The 22504-nt window shown below is 46.4% G+C and overlaps 1 protein-coding gene across 1 annotated transcript in view; it reads left to right on the forward strand.

Moving 5' to 3' along the window:
* Window positions 1–646: 646 nt before the first annotated feature.
* The window catches only part of CABYR (calcium binding tyrosine phosphorylation regulated), a 610964-nt gene continuing 589106 nt past the window's right edge, over window positions 647–22504 (forward strand). The window contains exon 1 of the mRNA XM_069620914.1: window positions 647–777. The gene's annotated coding sequence lies outside the window, so the exon portion shown is untranslated. The remainder of the gene's footprint in view (window positions 778–22504) is intronic.

Here is a 22504-nt window from a genome sequence, read left to right on the forward strand (position 1 = left end):
GCACTTTGCCATACACATGTGTGTTATGGTGCTTCAGAGATAGAATCTGGAGCCCTGCCCTGCACCTAACTAGAGTTCACACAGTTCCTTTACCACAACAGTGCAACTTGAATCCCAACATAAGACAGACAAAACCTGCAATAGCCAAGTAAACCATAATCCTATTTCAATGTTGTGGTGTTTCAAAGTAGAGGTAATACGATATACATACACCCTATGAGTGGGGTATGAAAGAACTTATTTTCAGCTATTGACTAGATAGGTGAACTTGAATTGCTCCGATATTTACAAGAGTTCGAACACAAGCCTGACCAGGGAAAGGCCATCTGCAACTTCAACATGGAAATACCAGGCAGGCCGTTCCTGTCAGAAATAAAAGGCACAGGGTTCTTTAGAAGGCTGATAGTGGAGGCTGAACCCGACGAGAGTCCATTTTGGGATAATGTGGGTAGTGAGAGGGCGCGCGTAGGCCTGGATACCGCTCGCGCACACGCTCGCTGCGTTTTCTTTCAGTGAAGGGGTGAACCGCAGGCCCGCTTACCTTCCGTGGACAAGAGCCTGACGGCAGCGAGCGCGCAACAATGCAGCTGACGGCAGAATGACAGACAGGGCAAGGCTATAAATCAGCCCGCGCCCCGGGGCCGAGAGGGACTCAAGACACGCAGCACGAGCAGGAGTGGCGCAGGCCAGGCCCAGAGGAGGGGACGGGGCATGAGGAGAAAGAGGAAGCAGCAGCCAGCATACAGACACCCAGGGATGATCGAGACCGCGTAAAAGGTAGGGCGGGGCCGTGGCACTGCTTCCCCTGAACTGCAGGAACATACAGAGCTCATTTTAACTTAACAGATATTCCAATCCTGACCTATCTGAGCTAGGTCCTCCCTTCAAGGAATCCCTAGGCCTGAAATCTCCTCGTACAAAACTGCAGGACATAGTGATATCGTCTCCAAGGCAATGTTTAAATAGAACTCCAGGGGGATTCTGCTAAATATGGCGGTCTCATTATTTTGGAGCATATGGGGTGATATAGTGCCCCTTACCTTGGCTTGGAGGGATGTTTCAGTGCGATAGGTTGAATGTTGATTGGTCCAAAATACCTTCAGCTATCCCTCCTGCCCTCCCGAGCTCCATCAGTGTCTGTCGTTTTTCAAAGAAACGAACTGGGGGTAGATCTCTGTCTTCAGCTGGGGCCTCCCTCTGGAACAGCTTCCCTCCCACTCTAAAACTTGAGGAGAACCATTCCGGAAGCACCTCAAGACCTTCCTCTTTGGTTCTGCCTTTGCTCCCCCTCTCCCCTGCTGATCTGTTCTCTCTTGGCACGGTGCACCTGGCCACCCTCTGTCCTCCGGGCCCAAGTACCTGCTCACCCTGCCACCCTCCTGCACTGCCTCTGGGCCACCCCTGGCACTGGGGTCTGTATCTGTACCCATACAGCCCCACTTTTTCTTCCTGCACTTATCAGACCTACCCTGTCTGCTGCCTTAAACCTAGCACTTGCAAATTGCTGACTGCACTACCACTGTTTGTTGCCTTTATTATTTATTTATTGTTATTTATCTGTTTCTCCTCTGCTTCGCACTTTATTGTTATTTATCTGTTTCTCCTCTGCTTCGCACTTTCCACTTCTCCCCCCGTCCATGCATTTCTCCCCCCCCTCTCCCATGCACGTGTTCTCAATGTCACTGGGCCTAGTAAGATCCCTGTTTTGTTCTCCCCTGTTCCCCTCCCTTCCCTTGTCGCGCTCTGAAACACTTGTGTACGAGCGCGATAGAAATGAAATATCAATATCAATAAGATAAATATCACAAATATGACACGTGCAAAGTATTTGATTTTTAAACTTGGCTCAAGTCTTCTTGCTACGCCCAGACAAGATAAAGCTGACAGACTTTAACAATCATTGACAAGCCAATAGGTCTGCTTTGTAAAGGTAGGATTAAAGCAGGGATGAAGACAGGCACCATTTTTGGGGGTTTGGTGGTCAGAGGACACAATGAAATGGCATTCCGAGGGAACACCTGTTGACTCTTAGGAGTGTCCATAATCCCACGCGCCAGCCTGTATGTCGCGGACACTATAATGTGCCCTGATACAGCTTTACATTCAAATGTACACATACCTCTCAACCTTTCAGTCGCTTGGGCGGGGGGAAATACAATTCAGCGGACCTAGCACATTGAAATCTATGGATGGGTATGGGGCTGGCCGTGTTCATAAACTGTCTACATGCTGTGACGTGCCCGGGGAGTGGCCTGGGTGACATGTGCCACCCCTGGAATCTGATGAGCCACCCCAGGTGCCACCCCATTATCCTAAACTGTGATCATTATGTTTGTGTGTGCGCTCATACGTCATGCCACCACTGCATAAATCATTGCCCCACTTGGGCCACCCCAGTCAAAAGAGTCTGGACACAGTCACTGTCTACATGGGGGTGACGCCCGCCTAAGGAGCCTGTTGAGAGGTAATGCCTCATCTGCAAGGATCACATTCCTATGGCTCCATTTTTTTTAATAACATCTTGCTCTTGCATGCTTGCAGGCTGCACATAGCTCTCTGCATATCCCCAGAGATCTCGGGATCTGCCTGCATGTTAATCTGGTCCTATGGGATGAATCCAATTCGTTGTCAGTAAACGTTTTTATTTGAACTTTTGTATTGTGTGCAAGAGTTTACACGTTGTTCACGCATAAGTATCTAAGATTCATTGAACATATGAAATGGATGATTTTTAATTGCTTAAAATCAACTTTAACAGAGTTAAAACAGCAATACTCAATATTTCCTGCACATTTAAAATTCGAAACAAAAGGCATCAGAAGATGAACTGCCTTCATGATGAACAAATGTACCCACAATCTTGGTATGCAAAGGATCCAGCACACAACAGCCAATAAGAAGGTGCTGTACTGACCCAACCTCAAGTGAACAGACTCGACAAAGGTGATCCTGCCGAGCAATATTATTCCGAGCACCTGTCATTTCACGTCTTAAAAATAAATTACATTTCAACCTTAAGATATTCCTAAAAAACCACGAAGGATGTTTAATCAAATATAATGGGATCGAATTAAAAGCTTTGATTTCCATCCTTCAGTGGTAAAACAAATGCTAACTCATTATCGAAGGTTCTATTCGCTGTCCAATCTACTTCTAGGATTTACTTTCTCTTTCAGAGATGGAGTCAGCGGCTCCTCTTCTCTTAGAAAAGTTATTGAGTAGCATCACATTCCTCTCTCCAAACCTGGAGCACACGCTATTCATTGAATAACAGGTCATTATGTAATTTTACAAATCAGCTCCCCTCACTAAAGAGTTGCAATATTTTCCAATTGAGTCGAAATGTTTTGCTGCACAACAGTAATCTGCATGTGAACTAGCGTAATGTAACTCCGGAGTACGAAAAATCCCAAAGCCTACAAAAACTAGTAATGCAAAGAACTGCCTCTTGTTCTTGTTCTCACTAACATCACCAGTGAAACGCAATCCTGATGAAACCGCTCAAAGCAAAGTTTGCAAGTCATATGTTGCAGTCCAATCTTTTTATTTTTGATTTTTTTTAGAACAAATCATTTTGCACCTTTGTACAACACTTGTAGTTTTTCACATTATAAATGTAGGACTACAAGTACCCGAATGCAATCTCAAAGCAGCTTAAAAACAGGGCTGCCTGATTATTTCATACCTGATATGGGACAATCTGAGATTGCTGTAAACTGCCATTTGGATGAATCTACGTTTAAGATAAAATCACAGCCCAGAAGAGCCTGTGTGAAAAGCCACCTGCTTTTGCTCATTGTCTGATATAGGCAGGCTTGCAGTTTAGGAGGTACATATAGAAAAGCCAATTGGGGACTTTGAAATGAAACGTGCAATCACCGTGTTAATTGCCAAGCAATCCAGAAATCAGCCTATTTTCATGAGACCTGTTATGTTATAGTTTCACATAGGATGGATTAAACAGGTTGAGTGGATGCACAGTTTTGTGAGACTGATCATGGTGCCCCTCACTTTGAAATGTTTTCAGAACTAGTGTTCTATATGTACACACAGACTGATTGTTTTTACTCTCAAAAAGCTTCTTAAGTACACTTATGAGAAATGTACACTGCTTCAACAAACGTGATGTACGCCTCACCACCCAACCGCTCCAGCAGTTTTGTAAAACTTCCTGGAAACCATGACAGCACGTTTGAACACGTGGTTTTGTTGTGGTGGGCCGTACATCCCAAGCCTTCTGTGGTGGGTAAGGCTGTTCAAGGACGATCCAAAGATGCTTTTTACTCCAGAAACTATTTGTTTTAATAAACTTTAGTTGTGCTTTACAGGATTAACTTAACCATTTGTATTACCTCATATTAAAAATGTAACATTTCTTGATAAAATGTGTAACGTTTCATGGAAACATAATGAAAACATTACATACTGTAGGTTACTGGCTACCAGAGGCATATGGGCAACATCATTTATTTTTTCTATTTTCATTTAAAAATAGTATAGTTCGGGCTAATAAAGGCTCTTTGTACAGAAAAGATCACACAACAATTCATGCCATTAAATCTCAATGTGATCGATCTAACCCAACCCAATATACATGACAGTTCAGCCTAAGAGGAGCTTTTGTACAAAAAGATAGCTCGATAAGGATTCCACTCACTCTATAAAAAAACTATTCAGATAGCCCGATCAGATTTTTAAAATGACTTCCACCCTACCCCAAAATGCAGACCAATGATAACTGAATCCCACATCACCAGCTAGGAAGCTGGACCGCAACTCAGTTAAATTGGTGGAACTAGGGTCAGCCCCGTGAGCCAAAAAGGCAGTTTGTCCCCGAACAACCTTTCAAGAATGAACTAAGTTGAATTTTATTTGTAAAAACTTAGCAACAATCCAATTGTATGGGTATGCGGTCAAATAACCGTGCGTGCCCGTACGTCTCGACTGATGTACAACTTATTCCCTTCTCAAAGACTAAGGGCCTCATTGCAGGATTGGAAGTAGCCATGGTGCTGTTTGCGCCATTGGCTGCCTCCAATACGGGGTCCGGCATCAGTCTTGCTCAATGGGGACTTACCGGTGCATTCCAACCCTGGCGGGACCGGTAAGTCCCCATTGAACAAACCATTCCCCATTCCCATTTGAGCCCCCATAGGGCTCAATGGGAATGGGGAGGACGCTAATAACGGGCTCGCGACTAGCAAGCCCGTTATTAGCGCCCTGGTTCCTCGCGGTTCCTGCTAAGGGACCTCGGAATTGGGCGGTAAGGGATTACCGGCACCGGTCTCCTTACCGGTGCCGGTAATCCCTTACAGCCCAACTCATAATGTCCCCCTTAGTAGCTAAATTGACATGGGCTGTTCCTGATCTATTTCGTATATTGCCTTTGTGTGCAAATTACTGACCTTTGGATATGGGTAATATTTGGAATAACACCCACATCGTTGCATCCAGGTAAGGGCCTCCTTGTACAATTTACTAACAATAATTTCACTACAGCCCAATACTAGTTAATTGCTCATTTAGACTCAATAGTCTACCATCAGGGGATTGCGCCACTTTTAAATACAAATTAATAACATTCCCAGTCAAAGCACTGTATGCAGAATTCAGTTTAGCTTTGAGCAATACAAATTCAAAAGGAACAGAGAATGGTAGCTTAAGAAGAGACTTAAGACACCGCTTTTCCATCATACCAAGTCTAAGGGGGTCATTCCGAGGTTGGAGGTAAGGTAAAAACGATGCCGGTAAAGGATTACCGGCATCGCTTACCGCTATGGACTATTCTGACCAACCAGACCGCTATTTACGGTACCGTAAAGTACGATGCCGTAATTAGCGGTCTAGGGTCGCGCACGCGAAACACCATGCCGATATTAGCGGCATGCCATAAACCGGGGCTGATCACAAGCCATGCGGACATGCAAATAACAGCCTACTGAAGCCCGAAAAGTACCTTACCGGCATGGAGTAAATACCAGCATCTCCGAGAGGGTGTTAATAACCCTGAGCAGTGTTTCCAAAAGCCACAGGTGCACACAATCAGCACAGGTGGAGGCAATGGAGTCTGGCACAGCACAAAAGGCGCACACCCACACACCACACCCCCTCCCACACCAAGATGATACCAATAGTAGTATCATTACTGGAGCTGGAGGCCCTGCTTGCAAGGCAGCAACAACAACAACCACAGCCCCCATCACAGAGGATACACAGGAGGAGAAGGAGGGTGAGACTGGCCCAGCATGCCCCACCAGTGCAGCCACCGTTACCACGCTGGCAGCCCCCAATCCCTCGCATCAGAGCCACCCCCTTCAACCTAACACCAGGGCAGATCCACACCCTGTACCGGCTTGACCGTGACACCATCACCACCACAGTGGACCTGATACATGACGACATAGTGAGCCTCCTAGAAATAGGTGTGTGGGGATACATGGTACACTATGCACTGTGCAATATTAAATAACACTTGCGCAATGGTGAATGTCCACTCTGTTTTTTTTAGATGAACAACCAGTGTATTTAAAGTGAAAATTTCAATGTGAAAAACAAACCCTCCACTGCCCTCGCCCCCTCCCCCTCCCACCACAACTCCCAAACACACCCTCACCCCCACCCCTCCCACCACAACTCCCAAACACACCCTCACCCCCCTCCCCCTCCCACCACAACTCCCAAACACACCCTCATCCCCTCCCCCTCCCACAAACTCCCAAACACACCCTCACCTACCTCCCTCTCACCACAACTTCCAAACACACCCTCACCCCTCTCCTCCTCCCACCACAACTCCCAAACACACCCTCACCACCCTCCCCCTCGCACCACAACAAACCCACACTGGTCCCATAGGGTCCACATAGCTCACATGTGGATGGCAGTAATGTCACTGTGCACTACCGGAGCCAGGGGGAGGCGTTTCCAGGCGGCGCAGCGTACGGAGTGACCGACTGAGCGGGCTGGTCTGGGTCGAGTTGCTAGTTGAGGGGGTGTCCTCATGCTGGGGCTGTTGTGCAGGATGTGCAGCCTCCAGAGCATCGGCTATGCGGCCGAGGACCTCACAGAGCCGGTTGGTGCTGTTACTTATTACCTGGCCCAGTGCCCTAAATTCATCCCGCTACTCCTCCCTGGCCTGCCGATTGTCCTGCATAAAATCAGTGATCAGGGCTTTGAGCTGCTCAGCCCGCTGTGCATCTGCGGCTGATGTTGTGGCCCTGCTGGGGATCGGGCTGACATGTCCTGCCGGCGATTCCTCAAGGGAACTGGCCACAGGACTGGCATATCCCTGTGTTGGTCCTTGGCCAGATAGCTCAGGTGTGTCAGTGTCACACAAGTCACTAAAGGAGACCTGGAGGTTACAATGGGCATCAGGGGTGTGGACGACTTCAAATATGTCCTCAGTCGCTCCACAGATGGAATTGGGGCTATCGGCAACATCGAGGGGGGCCGTAGCTGCCACCTCCCCAGCCACACTCGACTCCTCAGACCGTGGCATTGGGCATGTGTCTGCAGCCAGTGCAGGGAGGGGTGGGGGTGCGGATGGTGCACCCTCCACGGGCCTTGCTGGAGCCGGTGGTGTGCGTACAGGTGTTGTCTTCCTCGCTGGGAGACGGCGGCCCTTGCCTTGGCCCCTGGAAGTGCTGGGGCGGTTGCTCTCCTGCTCCTCGCTGCCATGCTCACTGCCTGTGGGGGTGGAAAAGAGGGACGGCATGAGTGATGATTCCAGAGACAACATTTATACATGGCTACAGTAGCACATTCAGATATTTGTGGGTTATCGACATTTGGGTGGGGAACGGCACATAATTCAATACTTGGGTGGTAAATGCATGCATATGTCTGTGTTACTCATGTTGGCCGGGTACTGTGCTGTCTAACATGCACACTGTTTGCATCAACTGCCCCGAGTGCCTCGTGGAATGGGCCACTTCGGGTGGTATGTGTCATATGGGTTACGGCCTCGCACCTGGCACTAGCCTGGGTGTCACTTGCTTCGGCATGATTTACAGGGAGGGGTGTGGACAACCATGCCGTGACTCCTTGGCCAGACCTTAGCAGTGACTTTCATAACATTGGCGTTGGCAGTATTGACTTTGGACACTCACTCCCATCAGCGGATGACATTGCACCACACTCCATTTCCCCGACCCCTTTAATGGATTCGGGGCCTATCATGGCCGCACATGAACCTGGGCCTCCTCCAGTCTCCAAGGCCTGGCTTCTATTCACAGAGAGGATGCGCCGCACCCTCAGCCGCAGGTCGTCCCACCTTTTGCGGCAGTCTTTTGTGGTGCGGGGGGTGTTGCCCACAGCGCTCACCTTCTGGGCCACTAGTGCCCAGATGTCTTCTTTTTTTTTAGCACCGCCACCCTCCGCATGTCGTTGCTGAAAACAGTGTCAGCATGCTCGTGGAGGGCGTCCACTAGCATTTGCAGTTCGTCAGGGCTGAACCGCTCCTTTCGGAGGCGGGCAGCTCCCTTTTTTGGCACTTTGGGCATTCCTCAGTAGTGGTGGTAACTCTCTGGTATGTCAACAATGTGCCAGGGGGTCCTGTCTGGTGAGGATGGCAATGGATTGTGTTTTTAAAGATGGCCGCCGTGCTCCTTCCAGTTCCTGCGCGATGATGCTATTTCCGGTTCCGCATTTTAACGGTGACTGTAAATAACGGTGAGCGTTATTTACAGTCACCGCTAATGCTGCGTTGCTCCATGGCGGTAGTGTTCGCTACGGTGCAGTTCATGCCGGTAGGGGGGTTTTCAGGCATTTTTGCGCCATGGCACTACGTTCATTAACGGCATGGCGCAAAGCTTGTGCCCACAAACTCATAATAGTGCGCTTTTAGCGGGCTGTTGCCAGCTCGGACATGCTATTTGCACCATGCTGGTAATGAACGGAACTTACCTCCAAACTCGCAATGACCTCCCAAGTGTTTAGTAGCCCCAAATCTTGCCACCGTACAACATACCACTGCGTATTTTGGTCTTATAGAGTTGAAATAAGGAGATTAGTGAGAAACCTTAATGTTCCTTGGCAAATTGCAATATTCTTGCAGTTAGTTGCCTGATCTTAACTTCCAGCCTATCAAGGTGGCAATCCCAGGTTAATGACTGATCAAATGTAAGACCAAGGAAGTCATATGAAGTGACCTGTTTGATGCTTTGGATACCAAGCTTCAATTCAAATGTTTTCTTCAGCTTGTTATTAGTGCCAGAAACCATGGTCTTTGTTTTAGTAATGTTAATTACAAGACCATTTGTGTCGGCGTAGCATTGTAACTTATCCAAGGCACACTGAAGGCCACTAGGGGTATAATCAAGGAGGACGACATCGTCTGCGTAGCCAAGCCACAAAAGCTTGGTCATCCCCAGCCCGGGCAGAAAAACATTGCAAAGTCTCAAGGATTCAGATATAACCCCGAGATAGAGATTAAACAATAGCGGGGCGATGATGCATCCTTGTTTGAGGCCCACATGGGTATCAATGGGGTCTGTGGTGTCCCCTGCCTTAGTCTGATTTAGTAGCGAGAGATAGTCCAGAGGAATTCCACAGTTATATAGTTTTTGCCATAGGTTTTCAGACAATGTCGAAAGCTCAGCTCAACTCTACGAACACATCTTACGTACAGTGGCCGCTCGTGGCCCAAGAATATAAGTAAATGTTATTTACCTGACCTTTAAACCTAGAATTTTCATAAGAGAAGTTGCTATCTGCAAGCTCAAAATCTGCTTTGGTTGTGCTGCAGAAATCAGAAAGAATGCAGGTAAGGTTAGGACGCAGTGCACCATTAGGGGCAGATTAAGAGACAGCTACCGGCCTCTGCCCAGCATGCAAACCCCTGACCCTAAGCAACAACTAACTGAGAGTCAAGGGGACGGAATAAGTTGTTAGAACCCATTTGCAGGATGGCTTATTGGACATGATGGTGTGAGGTGTAGGAGGAATGCCCACACAGGAGAAAGGCTCATGCACAGTGTTGTCTTGTTTCACGATGGTGCATAGGAACTCAGAATAGACTTCATGCCCAAGATCAAAAGGCAGCTCTGAAGTAATGCATTCACTTTTCTTTTGTGATTGCTTCCATTCATCCCTTTGGTTGAAACACAAAAACTCCTTATGTACAGTTTGCCCGAGATCACAAAATGATGTCCTTAAAATAAACCCTCCAACCCCTCTACTGATTACTGTGCTGATTACCCTCCCACCCCCCATCGTTGAACACAAGACCTCAGAATTAGCTGTTTGCCAAAGATCACAAGACTGCACTGCATTGACTCCCTCCACTTTTCATGTACTGAGTCTGTTTCTTTCCTCGCAATGAAAAACAAGTTGAAAAACAAGAGCTCACAGTAGATTGCTTGACCATGATCACAAAGCTGTATGTAATGAACCCTTCCATTTGCCAGTGCTGATAGATTTTCTTAACTCTCCATGGAACAAAAGAGCTCACAATATGATCCTTGCTTAAGATTAGAAGGATACATTGTAATGCATTTCTTTATCTCAAAGTACTGTTTTTTTTACCTTTCCTCTGTGGTGGTTGGCTATTGATTGCATCCCTTTCCTACCCATTATTACAAGGGCTCTCAATTGCATCCCTTTCCTACCCATTATTACAAGGGCTCTGAATGTAACATTTGCCCAGGATCACAAGCTGCTACATGCTTGCACGCTATAGTTAAAAATAGGCCTTCCATTTTGATCTTCCACTGTTACTGTAACACCTTATGCTTTAAATGCAACAACAGCTGGCTCATTTTGTTGTTGAGATGGGGTTTGTGAAATCAGAAGAGTACTGTTCTTTCTAATTCAACTATTACTCTGTGTTTATATTTTTGGTTGCTTTTATGAATCCGACTTGCATCACATTGCAATAAAGCATAGCAAATGCCATGTTGATTTCAACTTTGTTTTGTGCAGTGGCATAGCTGTGCCAAAAGTAATTTCTAATGTATTGAATGACGGAGCGGTGACTGGGACCATGGAAAGTCGAGAGTCGCTCGGCCTCCCCTCTTTCCCTGGCTGCAGCGGCAGATAAGTGTAGACCCTCTACTGCCAGTAGAGCAATATCCCATCTCAAGCTGAACCGTTGCGCTGTGAAGCCGTTTTCAATGCGCTCTTTGCTTAAGAAAGTGCCATTGAGAAGCCTTACTGTGCTCACTACTCGTCTCTACAGCCCTTCATGTTGCCACATTGGTTTTATCCCAGAACTCCCCACAATAGCTTGTGTCATTATGAGAGTGTCCAATGATGTGTACACCTGCAGGCAAGCTTCACCCAGAACAATGGGTATTACCGCCAAATAATTCCATTCCAACTTTTATTCCCACACGATGAGGCATGTGCATGGAGTCTTTCTATCCGACAAGAGTTTCTTGTTGTGTATGTTCCCACTTCATTGGGTGATTGTTGCTTTAACTTTTCGGTTGGATTGGACACTGCTGGTAAAACTATGATTATGACAAGATATGTGACGGTGTAGCCAGAAAAACAAGTGCATGTGGTTTTTCATGGTGTTACGTATCTGCAAATTCTAAAGTGTGTTTTAATTTTGGAGAGGTGTTCTCGGAAAAAGCTATGGGACTGTGATGAGGGTCCCCTGCTTGTTTCTGCAGATAATTGGAAGAGAGGTATTGGCGGCCGGGTGCCTCCCAGAGCCAGTGAATGATGGGCCGGGACGGAAGGAGGAAGATCTCCAGGGTACTCTCACTCTGATTCGCTTGGCGGAGATCAGTCAAAGTGAAGCCATCACACCCTCTCCCCAATGTGGCTAAACTCTATCAGGTCCCTTCTACACACCAACCCACCCACGGCCCTATGTATCTCAAGGTGCCTAAATAGACCCAAACATGCCCAAAGTACACCAAACACCTTTTATGGGTTTTTCGAGGTTCACGGCCCCGTCCGGGTCCACAGAACCATTTGCTATGTCCAGGGACTTACAAACACATAGGTTCAATTGAAAACCTATGTGGGACATACAAAACCTGATATAAACTTCCTAGCACTGCAAAAGTGGACTTAACTGCCCAAACCTAGCTACAGGCTTTTCCCAGGTGCAAACAGCTCTTACTGGCCCATCATTTGTACCAGGAGCTTTCACAATGTAATGTCCACTATGGTCCAATTAGACTTAGGCTGGCCCCTTACCCTCGTTCTTACCCAACGAAAGTCAAGGACCGCAACCACTCCAAGTCTCCAGCCCATTCTCCTTCACAAATCTACAAATCTCCAAATCCTCAGTGGAAGTCCCACCAAAGGGAAGGGGTAGAGCCCCTATATACGCCAGGCAGTGCAGTCTGGCAGTGTGGGTTGCAGGCACAGGAGGCTCACATTTAGTGTAGTGTGGAAACTGGAAGGAGACTATCAGGCGATGGTAGGAGGGAAGGAGTGAGGTGGTGGCTGAGGAGAGCAGGAAGACGTGGTTAGGGCTGAAGGAGTACAGGATGGAGGGGCCACATGTGAAGTAGATTAGTATGCGGTGGCAACACAAGATAAAAGGAGTGAAGAGGTGAAACCATGAGTGAGTAGAAGAAGGTGGTAACAGCAGATGAAAGGACGGTGGAGGTAAAATCTGGAGTGGAAAGAGGTGGTGATAGCAGCGCAAGGGAGTTAGGAGGTAAAATTTGGAATGGAGGAAAAGAGAAAGTTGGTAAAATGTGGAGTGGAATGAAAGTAGGTAATAGCAAGAGAAGTGGAGAAGGAGATTACAGAAGAGGGAGGCCATAACGTCAGAGGGGAGTGCACATAAAAAACCTAAGTCCAGGAGGTGGAAGGATTATAGGCTAAGGTTTGGAAAGAAAAGGAGCTGATGCAAAGGACAGTAGCCCCGGGACAACAAGAGGGCAGCACACCAGAGTCCAGGAAGGAGAAAACTAGTTAGAACATCCATGGGGAGTGGTACAGAGGAGGTGTAGTAGAGGCGATGGAGGTTAAGAGGCAAGCAGACTGGGGAGAAGATCAGGGCCTAGTAACACAGATAATGCTGCATCTGGTGGGCCATGCTGGTCCTAGACAGGCCCAAGCAGTAGAGGAAGTAATGGGATGGAGCCAAGGAGAGTGTGATCAGTACAGACAGAAGACAAAATCTGAGGGAAGGATCACCTTGCCTAGAAGATCCTACTGTAGGCCTCCTTGCCAGCTACGACCAATGACCTGGTTGCTGAGGACCTTTGGAAAAAATAAAGTTTCCAGGGGTATGGCACACCTCAGATAGCCTTTTCCTAGAGACAAGGCAAGAGGGGTTTGAAACCCCATGAGCCAACAAGGGAAGGGTGTACCCTCCCTAGATCTTCAGTGGACTAGAAAGTAGAGGCCTTTGGACCCAGTGAACCCTCAATGCCAAGGTGGAAGTTGCTGGGGCAACCTCCATGGAACTTAAACAGACTAGGGACAAAAGGCTTTGGAAACCCCATGACCCAGGGAGGAAGTGGTGAATCCTCCCTGGACCTTTAGTGGAATAGGAAGGAGAGGTTTTGGACCCCTTGAATCCACAATGCCAAGGTGGAAGTAGCTGGGGCAACCTCAATGGAACTTAGACTAGGGACACGACAGTTTGGGAGCCCTGTGAGTCTGCAAAGTCAGAGTAGATGGAGTTGTTACCACCTTCTATTAGCTATAAAGACTGACTTTTGACACCAGAGTTGAGGGTCCTTGCACACAGCCAGCGATAAAGACACTTTGTAGGAGAAGTCCACTGTGTCTGCTTTTTTGCTCTAATTATGTATTCTTTTGTACAGGAAGTTCCCTGGGCCTTTTAGTTAGTACATAATCCTTAAAAGTACGTGGTCTTGGCGTCCATCTTGGTCCCCACTGTCTGCTATGTGACAGCTAGTGTCGGAAATTGGATGGAAAAGGCTTAGACTGGCTGACCCAGAATACTAGACAAGGACTAACCATCACTCTGGAGAACTCACTCACCCATCTGACGACCAGAAGACATTTTCTTCCCCACCAAATTTCTCCACATTGGAACCTAGATAGTTCATCTGGACCATGAATCAGACACAAGAAAGGTATACTGATCTCTAACCCCCGAAGTACATCACCCAAGTGGTGCAGGTCCGACCAACACCTAACCCTAGCATGCATTTCAAGGATTTCAAGGGCCTCCTCTAGATCCAATGTGAGAAATGTATGATCCATCCTATAAACAGACAACGAAGATTCAGATGACTTTCAAGATCCAGAGGGAATGGGCTATGACTTGGTGTGGGAGTTCCTCAGTACCTCAATAACACCTAGGTACAGAGAGCCCCTACACTCCACACTTAATCTGAGACTGGGTGATATGTTCCTCTCGGATTCCTCCCCTGGCTGCTTGTAGATCCCTTTACTGTCTATTTGCCTGCCCTTCCCCTCCCCCATTGTTACCTCCTGCTCACTTTTCTTGACCTAATTACCTCTATGTATAGTACCCCTTATGACTTGTAAAGCGTTCTGTTGATTCCCTAAGCTAGGTGTGTGCTCAAAAAATACAAAGTCAGTCCATAGCAGTTGAAAGACTCATCATGTTATACATACACATACAAAAACATGCATTTGATCAGAAGGAACAAACATATGTAGACATATGCTTTACAGTTGTTGGAAAGAGCTGAATCTGGGGGATTTTGAGAGTGTCCTAATGTGAATTTGAGGATGTTGATCTTATTCATCTATATTATCCTTATTGACATCTGCCTTGTCCAGACCAACTAACACCTGGTTTCAATAAAAAATGAGCCTAGTCATAAACATTGTAAAATGACATATTTAAATGTATCCTACAACCAAACAAAATAAATATTTTACTGTACAATAAATAGTATCTTGATACTCATGTGTAAAACATAGAAAACTGCCCTTAATTTGTTACGTAGAGTCGACCCCAATCTCATGTAAAGTCATAAGCACCTCAGTAGTTCGAACATACCATAATGACCAAAAGGGTCTACTAAAACATCAGGTCAGAGAAATTACGGAGAGGATTTTCCCTCACGTAAAATTCTTTTCTCAAGTAACAGTAACATCCTACCTACCTGTGGGGAGTCAACTTTGAGTAAATACAATAAGGCAATACAGCACTGATGGATAACAGAATCATTTAGAATGGGGACCAATGTGCTGAGTCTAATTCGGAGGTATGGCGGGCAAAGGACAAGAAAATGCAACAAATCTTTCACAAGGGCTCGACATAATTCACAGTTGGTCAAGTCACCCGAGTTAGCCCAGGATGCAGTCACCACCCTTAAAGGCAGTTTATTAAATCTGACCTTTGTAATTGAGCATCTTTGACAGGTGCGTCCACAGTAAATAATGTTGTAAGCAACAGGTGGTAAGAGTAAAAAGATTGCAATTAGAGTTTTAACAGCAGCAATGCCATTTGATGTTGGATTACTAAAATGGCTTTGCGCATTGATCTTTTGTAGTAGGAACTTAATATGTTGATACCTTGGTATGTTGTTTGTACTATGCCTGTTGACACGGGCACAGATACAATGTGTAAGCCTGTTGACACGGGCACAGATACAATGTGTAAGTGCAGCCCTGTGGTTGTTCCAGAGCCGCAACCAGAATCTATTCAATGGAAAATTTCAGCCATTTGCAAATTAGATTCGAAAAGCCCCAAACAGACAAACCGTATTTGGCGATTGACACTGGCTTTGCTTTGTAAACAGTCAGGGCCATCTGAACCAATGAGCTTTACATTGTCTCATGAATCGGAACACATCTCCCACTACCTGGTGCATTTTCCCCACCTATCCTGAGATATGAGCCTTGCCAATGAAATCAGAGAAAAATCTCACTCCCAGATAATCGAATTCAGTGTTCATGCTGTGCGCAGGTGGACATTTCTGGTGGTGCGGCTTGACATTGCCTTCACATTGCAGGGTCCTTTCCTCACCCTGTTCGCTTGATAGCAGTGAATGGTTTACATCCTAATGGTGTGAGTTGTGGGTTGAAGCGAGGGGTTAAGTGCCTAGAGCCCTGTTGGGGAGTCGGGCTGTGAGAGGGCGGAGGCAAGCCGACCGGGGGGCCAAAAGCTTTAGGCTACAGGCTGGAGGCTGACTGATGCATTGACCATTACAAGTGTGGTAATATGGCTCCATAACCACATCTGTTGGTATTGTTGGTGTGCCCTTATGTGCCCTTCAGACTTGGGCAGGGGGGAAGAGGAAAGCTGGAGGTGAGGTCTGCCATATCTATGGCCCCAGTGGAGAGGAAAGAACCTACATAGGTGAGGGCATCTGTGTGGGTCATAGTGCAGCTCATCTAACTGCCCTTGGTCCCTGGTTGGTGGTTTGCAATCAGTGTTTGTCACTATCCTCGTTTGTTTGTGTCTCTAGCCTGATTCCATTCAATTCCCCTCTCCTTCTCCTACGCCGCATTGGAACTATGGGCAAGCGCAAAACAGTGCCTCCCCCCATCCCCAATTTATACCCCTACAACGGGTAAACTCGCTAAGAAATCCAAGACAAGCTCATGGCACATGACCCTAAAGTAGCCTCGAATAGTGAAGTTACTACAGTGCCAACTCACACACAGAGATGTTTGGATTCTTACCTTCTACAGATCAAGGGTGAGTTGCAAAAAAGATTCAAGACGCTGAACATACTTTAATAGCTTCACAATCTAACTTGCTTTTAAATTTGAACAAATGAACCGTGCTTCCAATGGGTCCTAACTACACAGGTCCCTTTGTGACCACCCCTGCTTTGAATCAGGTGGCTTCTGATTCTTGTCCTAACATTCAGCAATATATGGGCCAAGTCCCTGAGCCTCCTATTGATCGCACAGTGGTTGGTCCTGCAGCATCAGCTACTTCATTAGCTCCGCTGTCCATAGCTGCAAACTCACTAGACAAGGAAACCTGTCATGTGCTACCTGTCGGATCGGCTGTTTCTATTACTTCAGTAATTGCACAAAAGGGGGCCTTTCTGGAGAGAAGGGAACACCAAAGTGATGTGCCTAAAGAAAGAGGTAGATTCCATGAAAGGGGCATTGTTGGACGAATTGAAAACACTAATGGCCTTCATAGCCAATTTTAAGAAAGCAGTTTTTAACTCATTACAAATTATGAATGATGCCCTAAGAGACATCAAGAAAGAAATTGTCACTGACCTTATCTTTTACCATTATCAATGGCGAGTTCCAAGTCTTCTGTTATTGATTTACCTGACCAGCCTACCTCGTTGATGGAGTCATGCACTAACACTTTTCCACTTTGACCTATGCATCTTACTACAGCCTCCATTGTGTTAAAGGGGCGAGAACCGACAAAGGTTTCGCCGTTGATTCCCCATAACAATCCAGTGAACCAGGAACCAGCTCAAGGCATGCAGGTTGTGGCTCAGTGGTCACCAGCTCCTAGCAAGATGCTGACCAGCAGAGGCACTTCAGGCATAGCAAAAACAGTGGCAGAAGGAGGAACTGCGTTGCTAACCAGCTTCCTGTGCAGGCTAGGTTACAGGACGGCCAGCCTTGCTAGGACACCTTCATAATCCGTGCTACAGAAATATATTGAAGTGGTGGACCCTGTAGTGTTCCAACATTTTGAAAGGAATTTTGCAGCCGCCCAATGGGAGAGAGCCAGCTAGCATATTATGTTTCCCCACTTCTCACCAACAAACTACAAGTCGAATATCAAATACTCAATGCTGATGAATGAACTGGCTATGAACTCCTCCAAGCTGGCATTCTGGAGTAGTTGTGGTGCAATTCTAAATATCACTGGCAACATGTCATGGATGCCCCTCTGCATCAGATCCAGAAGAGATGCTTCAGTAAATGTCCTACAAGATCAAGAACCTGGTTGTGAAATGGATGAGGCGGAAGAAATCAAAAAGGAACTGATCTTCGAAGTTCATGGCCTTGCTGCCACCCTCACTAGAAAAAGTCCAGTGAGACAACTCTATAAGCCCATAAGTGATTTGGCCATACAAACATGGACCAGGATTCAGCAGGTGCAACAGTTATGCCAACTCCCAGATCCTCCAACCAGCAAGTTTTTAGCAACCACCACCCAGCAAGAAATTAAGCCTAATGCTGGGCCACAAATCCCAGTGGACAACAGACCCAGGAATATGGCTATGCAACATCCCACCCAGCCAAAACCTGGAAACATCTGCTGCAGGTGCCTGATGGGAGAGAATCAGCTGACCCCATTATATCATCCCACTTCTCACCAGCGTACTAGAAGCAGTGAATCCACTATTCAAAGTTGATGGATGGACTGCCTATGACAGGCTCAGGACTGGTATTCTGGAGAGGTTGGGGTGCGATTATGAATATCACCGACACCTCCAGGACATCTACCTGCAGGCCCATGAGATGCTTCATCAGATGTTCTGCTTGTTCAAGCTCTTTGTCGAGAAGTGGATGGGGCAGAAGACAGCGAAAGAAAATGTAGATCTCACCAGCGTACTAGAAGCAGTGAATCCACTATTCATAGTTGATGGATGGACTGCCTATGACAGGCTCAGGACTGGTATTCTGGAGAGGTTGGGGTGCGATTATGAATATCACCGACATCTCCAGGACATCAACCTGCAGGCCCATGAGATGCTTCATCAGATGTTCTGCTTGTTCAAGCTCTTTGTTGAGAAGTGGATGGGGCAGAAGACAGCAAAAGAAAATGTAGAGGTGCAGATCGACATGTCATCTCTAGCTCCCTCCCCCTCACCTCCATCATATTGCAACAGAAGGAGACTAGCCCTGTGTGGGATACCGGGTATTGTCCCAACACTTTATCGAGTGTATGAGAGACGATATGCTCTCTCAGACAATCGTATCGAATGCGCCCCTGCACTAAAAGGGTGAAAGGATGTCTGCACACACCATTGGACATCGAAGAGCTTTAAGTGAAATCAGATGAGGACAGAGTGTCATGAAGGAATGACAGAAAGAGGCACTGAACAGATATGCAAATACTTAAAGAATGAAAATGTAACTGAAGTAACAAGAGAAACATGTAATCGAATACGAAGAAATAAGTGAGGAGCGATGAAGTGAATGTTCATACGCAGAAATGCAAGGTAGACAGGTAGACATATAGAAGCTTGCTGCAGAAGAAAAAATAATGTGGCTAAGGTGGCCATGAGAAAAAGATGGACGTCAGACTGTTGAAACCAGTCAAGCTACCTCAGAGACAGAGCAGGGCTGAAGAGTTGGGAGATGCTGAAAAACCAGCTTTGTGTGAGGAACAAAGAGTCTATTGGCCTCAGATCAGAGATGCACATCAAGGAATATTTTCCAGGAACAAAGGGAGTCAAGAGGATAAACTAAGTGCGTAAGACATATTTCTCTTAGATTAGGCAAAGAAAAAAACATCTGCAGCGCCAACTATTGGACCGACAATCAAAGATGTTAGAAGCCTTTGTTAGGTGGAGTGAGCAGGTCTCCAGAGGCCAAAAGGAGTAAGGACACCCAGCACAATTAAATCAAATAGCAGTAAATAAAAGGTTGAAATTGGCAAAATCCTGGTCTCCTCACCCGTGACTCAGAACTTGAAAACAAGGGCTATTCATTGAGCTCTAGACGAAGATAATGGTGTACCTACTCTCCCTTGAAAGTCCCAGAACCAGCTGCAAGGCCAACTATAAAGAAGTCTTGGCTTGGGGCCTGACCGGTGAGAGATGATGGACTAATTGGGCAAGTGGGCAGTAGTCTGACGTTGCTCTCTGCACCTGAGTTTCGTATTGCTTACGTGCTGCTAACAAGCCGAAAGTCCAAGGTTGGGAGAGAATGCCAAACAATCAGGGTTCCATGTAATAATGTCCCTGCAAAAATGTTCCTTGACAAAAAGTTGCTTTTTTTTGCGGAGACATTATTACATTGAACATGCGGGGGACACCCCCACAACACCTGTCTTTTATTTTTTAAATGGGAGCAGGGGACATCCCGCAACCCGTCGCCATACATAATGTCACCATATATAATTTTGCCAATGACTTTTCCCAGCGACATTATGTATGGGGACATTATGTATAGGGACATTTTTACCTGATACCCCAATCAGAGGGTCTGTGGAGCAACATGCTATACAATGTTGCACAGGCCAAACCTGCTGCTGTTATTCTGCTATAATCTGTATTATACTTATTTAGAGGTGGTTTAAGGCGTGCCTACCAGATAAGGGGCATCAAGTGATATTTTACTAATACATATATGATATATAGGTACAAATGTTTCCTGAACCAATCCCTCCCTTCAATAGGTTTACAGTTTGCCATGTAGGATGATGTCATAGCTGACGCACATTGAGGTATAAAACCTTTGTGTAATCAAAATTGAAGTGTGAGTGCGTGGATTACAGTTTGTTGTTGTCATGTGTTAGATGGAATTACCAATAAAGATCTCAGACCCAAATAACTGGACAGACTCAAAGAATATAACAAAGTACTACTTTATTTTCAGCTCAAATAAAGTAGGGCAATCTGGCGAACAACATACTGTAATCTACGCACTCACACTTCAATTCTGAATACACAAAGGTTTTTATACCTCAATGTGCGTCAGCTATGACGTCATTTTATGTGGTAAACTATCCCTCCCTTCAATAGGTTTACAGTTTGCCACATAGGATGAATGGGGGGATGGGCTATGTTCCACAATACAATACAGAACCACAGGACTATAATGCCTAAAATCACACGCAGAATCAGAGATGTGCGCTTTAAACAAAGCAAGCTCCATTACAAATCCAACCACCACAAGGGCAACCACAGCAAGTGCCTATGCAAACACAACAGATACAAATCCAGCAAGCGCAGACACAACAGGTCATGGAATACAAATGCAAGAGTCCTGGAAAAACCCACACCTAGAATAGGGATGTGACCGTGGTAGGAGGAAATGCTTTTACAGGTACAGGGATGAATTTATATACACAATAGGACATCCCAGAGAGCGACCTGATGTGTTCAATACTATCAGTGACACCGGACCCGCAAGAGGAACCAAGGGTCATGGTAACGATCGAAGGCAAGACATTTTCATTATTTGTAGACACTGGAACAACTCGTTCCTATGTCGGTGAGGGAAAATACCCAATGTCAGGCATTCCCATGTATGCGCAGGCATTCCCTGGGCCAATGGGCTTAGTTCCTTTATCAGACAAATTACCAATCTCTATAGGAAAACATGATGTGTCAATGCCATTATTGTATTCTCAGCGCACACTAGTTAACATATTAGGGTGTGACTTGATGACAAAACTTAACATGACAATGGGCTTCATTACGAGTCCAGCGGTAACCATGCTGGTGCTACCGGCGGGTAGCCGCCGGACTCGTAATAATTTACTGGCACCTGACTTCCCTGTGCCACCGGCTCAATACGAGTCTGGCAACCCGGGAAGTCAGGCGCCGGTAAATTGTAAGTCCCCATTCCAATATAGGACTCTATGGGAGTGGGGACACTGAAGTGCCGGCACCGTTGCTAATGTTGCCAGCGCTTCCGTGAAGTGTTTTCCTACCATGGCCACTGCGCCCGACAGGGTCAGACCTGACGGGCACAGCGGCCATGGCAGGCAAACATGTAGTTTGCCGGTCCAGAAACAAGCGTGCTGATGAGCTTACCGGCACCCTTGTTTCCGGGCCGGCAAACTTAGAATGAGGCCCAATATCTTTTACTGACAAAGGGATAGTGTGCTCTACTCCAAGAATTAATTATATTAATGTGGAAGAGTTTATATTAGTCTTTACAGGCCAAAAGGCATTACAAGGAGTCCCTTTAGATCCAGAAGTATTTTTGTATGGAGGGACTGTTTTATTAACGTGGTTACCCAGTTTGGTAGGTAAAATGTTGAGAATACCTGAAGAGTTTTTGTTTAGACCAGAATTACCTATGGATGATGGACAGGTTATCCCCTTAGAGTTAGAAGCAGCAGTGGTCAGAGAAGAAAGGGTGCTTGTCCATGTGGGAAGAGAATGGAGAGCAGAGATAGCCCTATTGAAGGTTATAGGTTGATAGACTTGACAGACAAGGGGCCTCATTCCGACCCAGGCGGTAAGTTACCGCCTGGGTCGTACCTTTACCACCATGGCGTAAACTACGCCATGGTGGTTGGCGGACTTACCGCCCCATTCCGAGGTTGGCGGGGCGGTAAGTCCCCAATCCCCATTTACCCTTCCCCATTCCCATTTTTGCCCCATAGGGCATAATGGGAGTGGGGAAGGCGTTAATTACGCCACCGTAAATTACAGTGGCGTAATTAACAACAAGGTCCCTTAGCGCCATGGATTTTAACACCTGCTAAAAGCAGGTGTTAAATCCTCCATGGCGCTAAGGGACCTCGGAATCAGGCGGTAAGGGTCGGAACTGTTTACGCTGCCGTAAACCCCTTACCGCCTGGGTCGGAATGAGGCCCAAGGAGCTTTTCGCAGATTATTATTCAGATGATGAATTAGTATTTTTCACAAGTCTCACATATTTGATTAAAGTGGAGTTTAAATCTCCACATTAAATGATGTGTGGATCCTTCAAATCCACGGACATTCATCAATCAAATCCATCACACAGT

The sequence above is a fragment of the Ambystoma mexicanum genome, chromosome 5q, assembly GCF_040938575.1.
Source record: "Ambystoma mexicanum isolate Mex_15411 chromosome 5q, UKY_AmexF1_1, whole genome shotgun sequence".
NCBI classification, from domain to species: Eukaryota; Metazoa; Chordata; class Amphibia; order Caudata; family Ambystomatidae; genus Ambystoma; species Ambystoma mexicanum.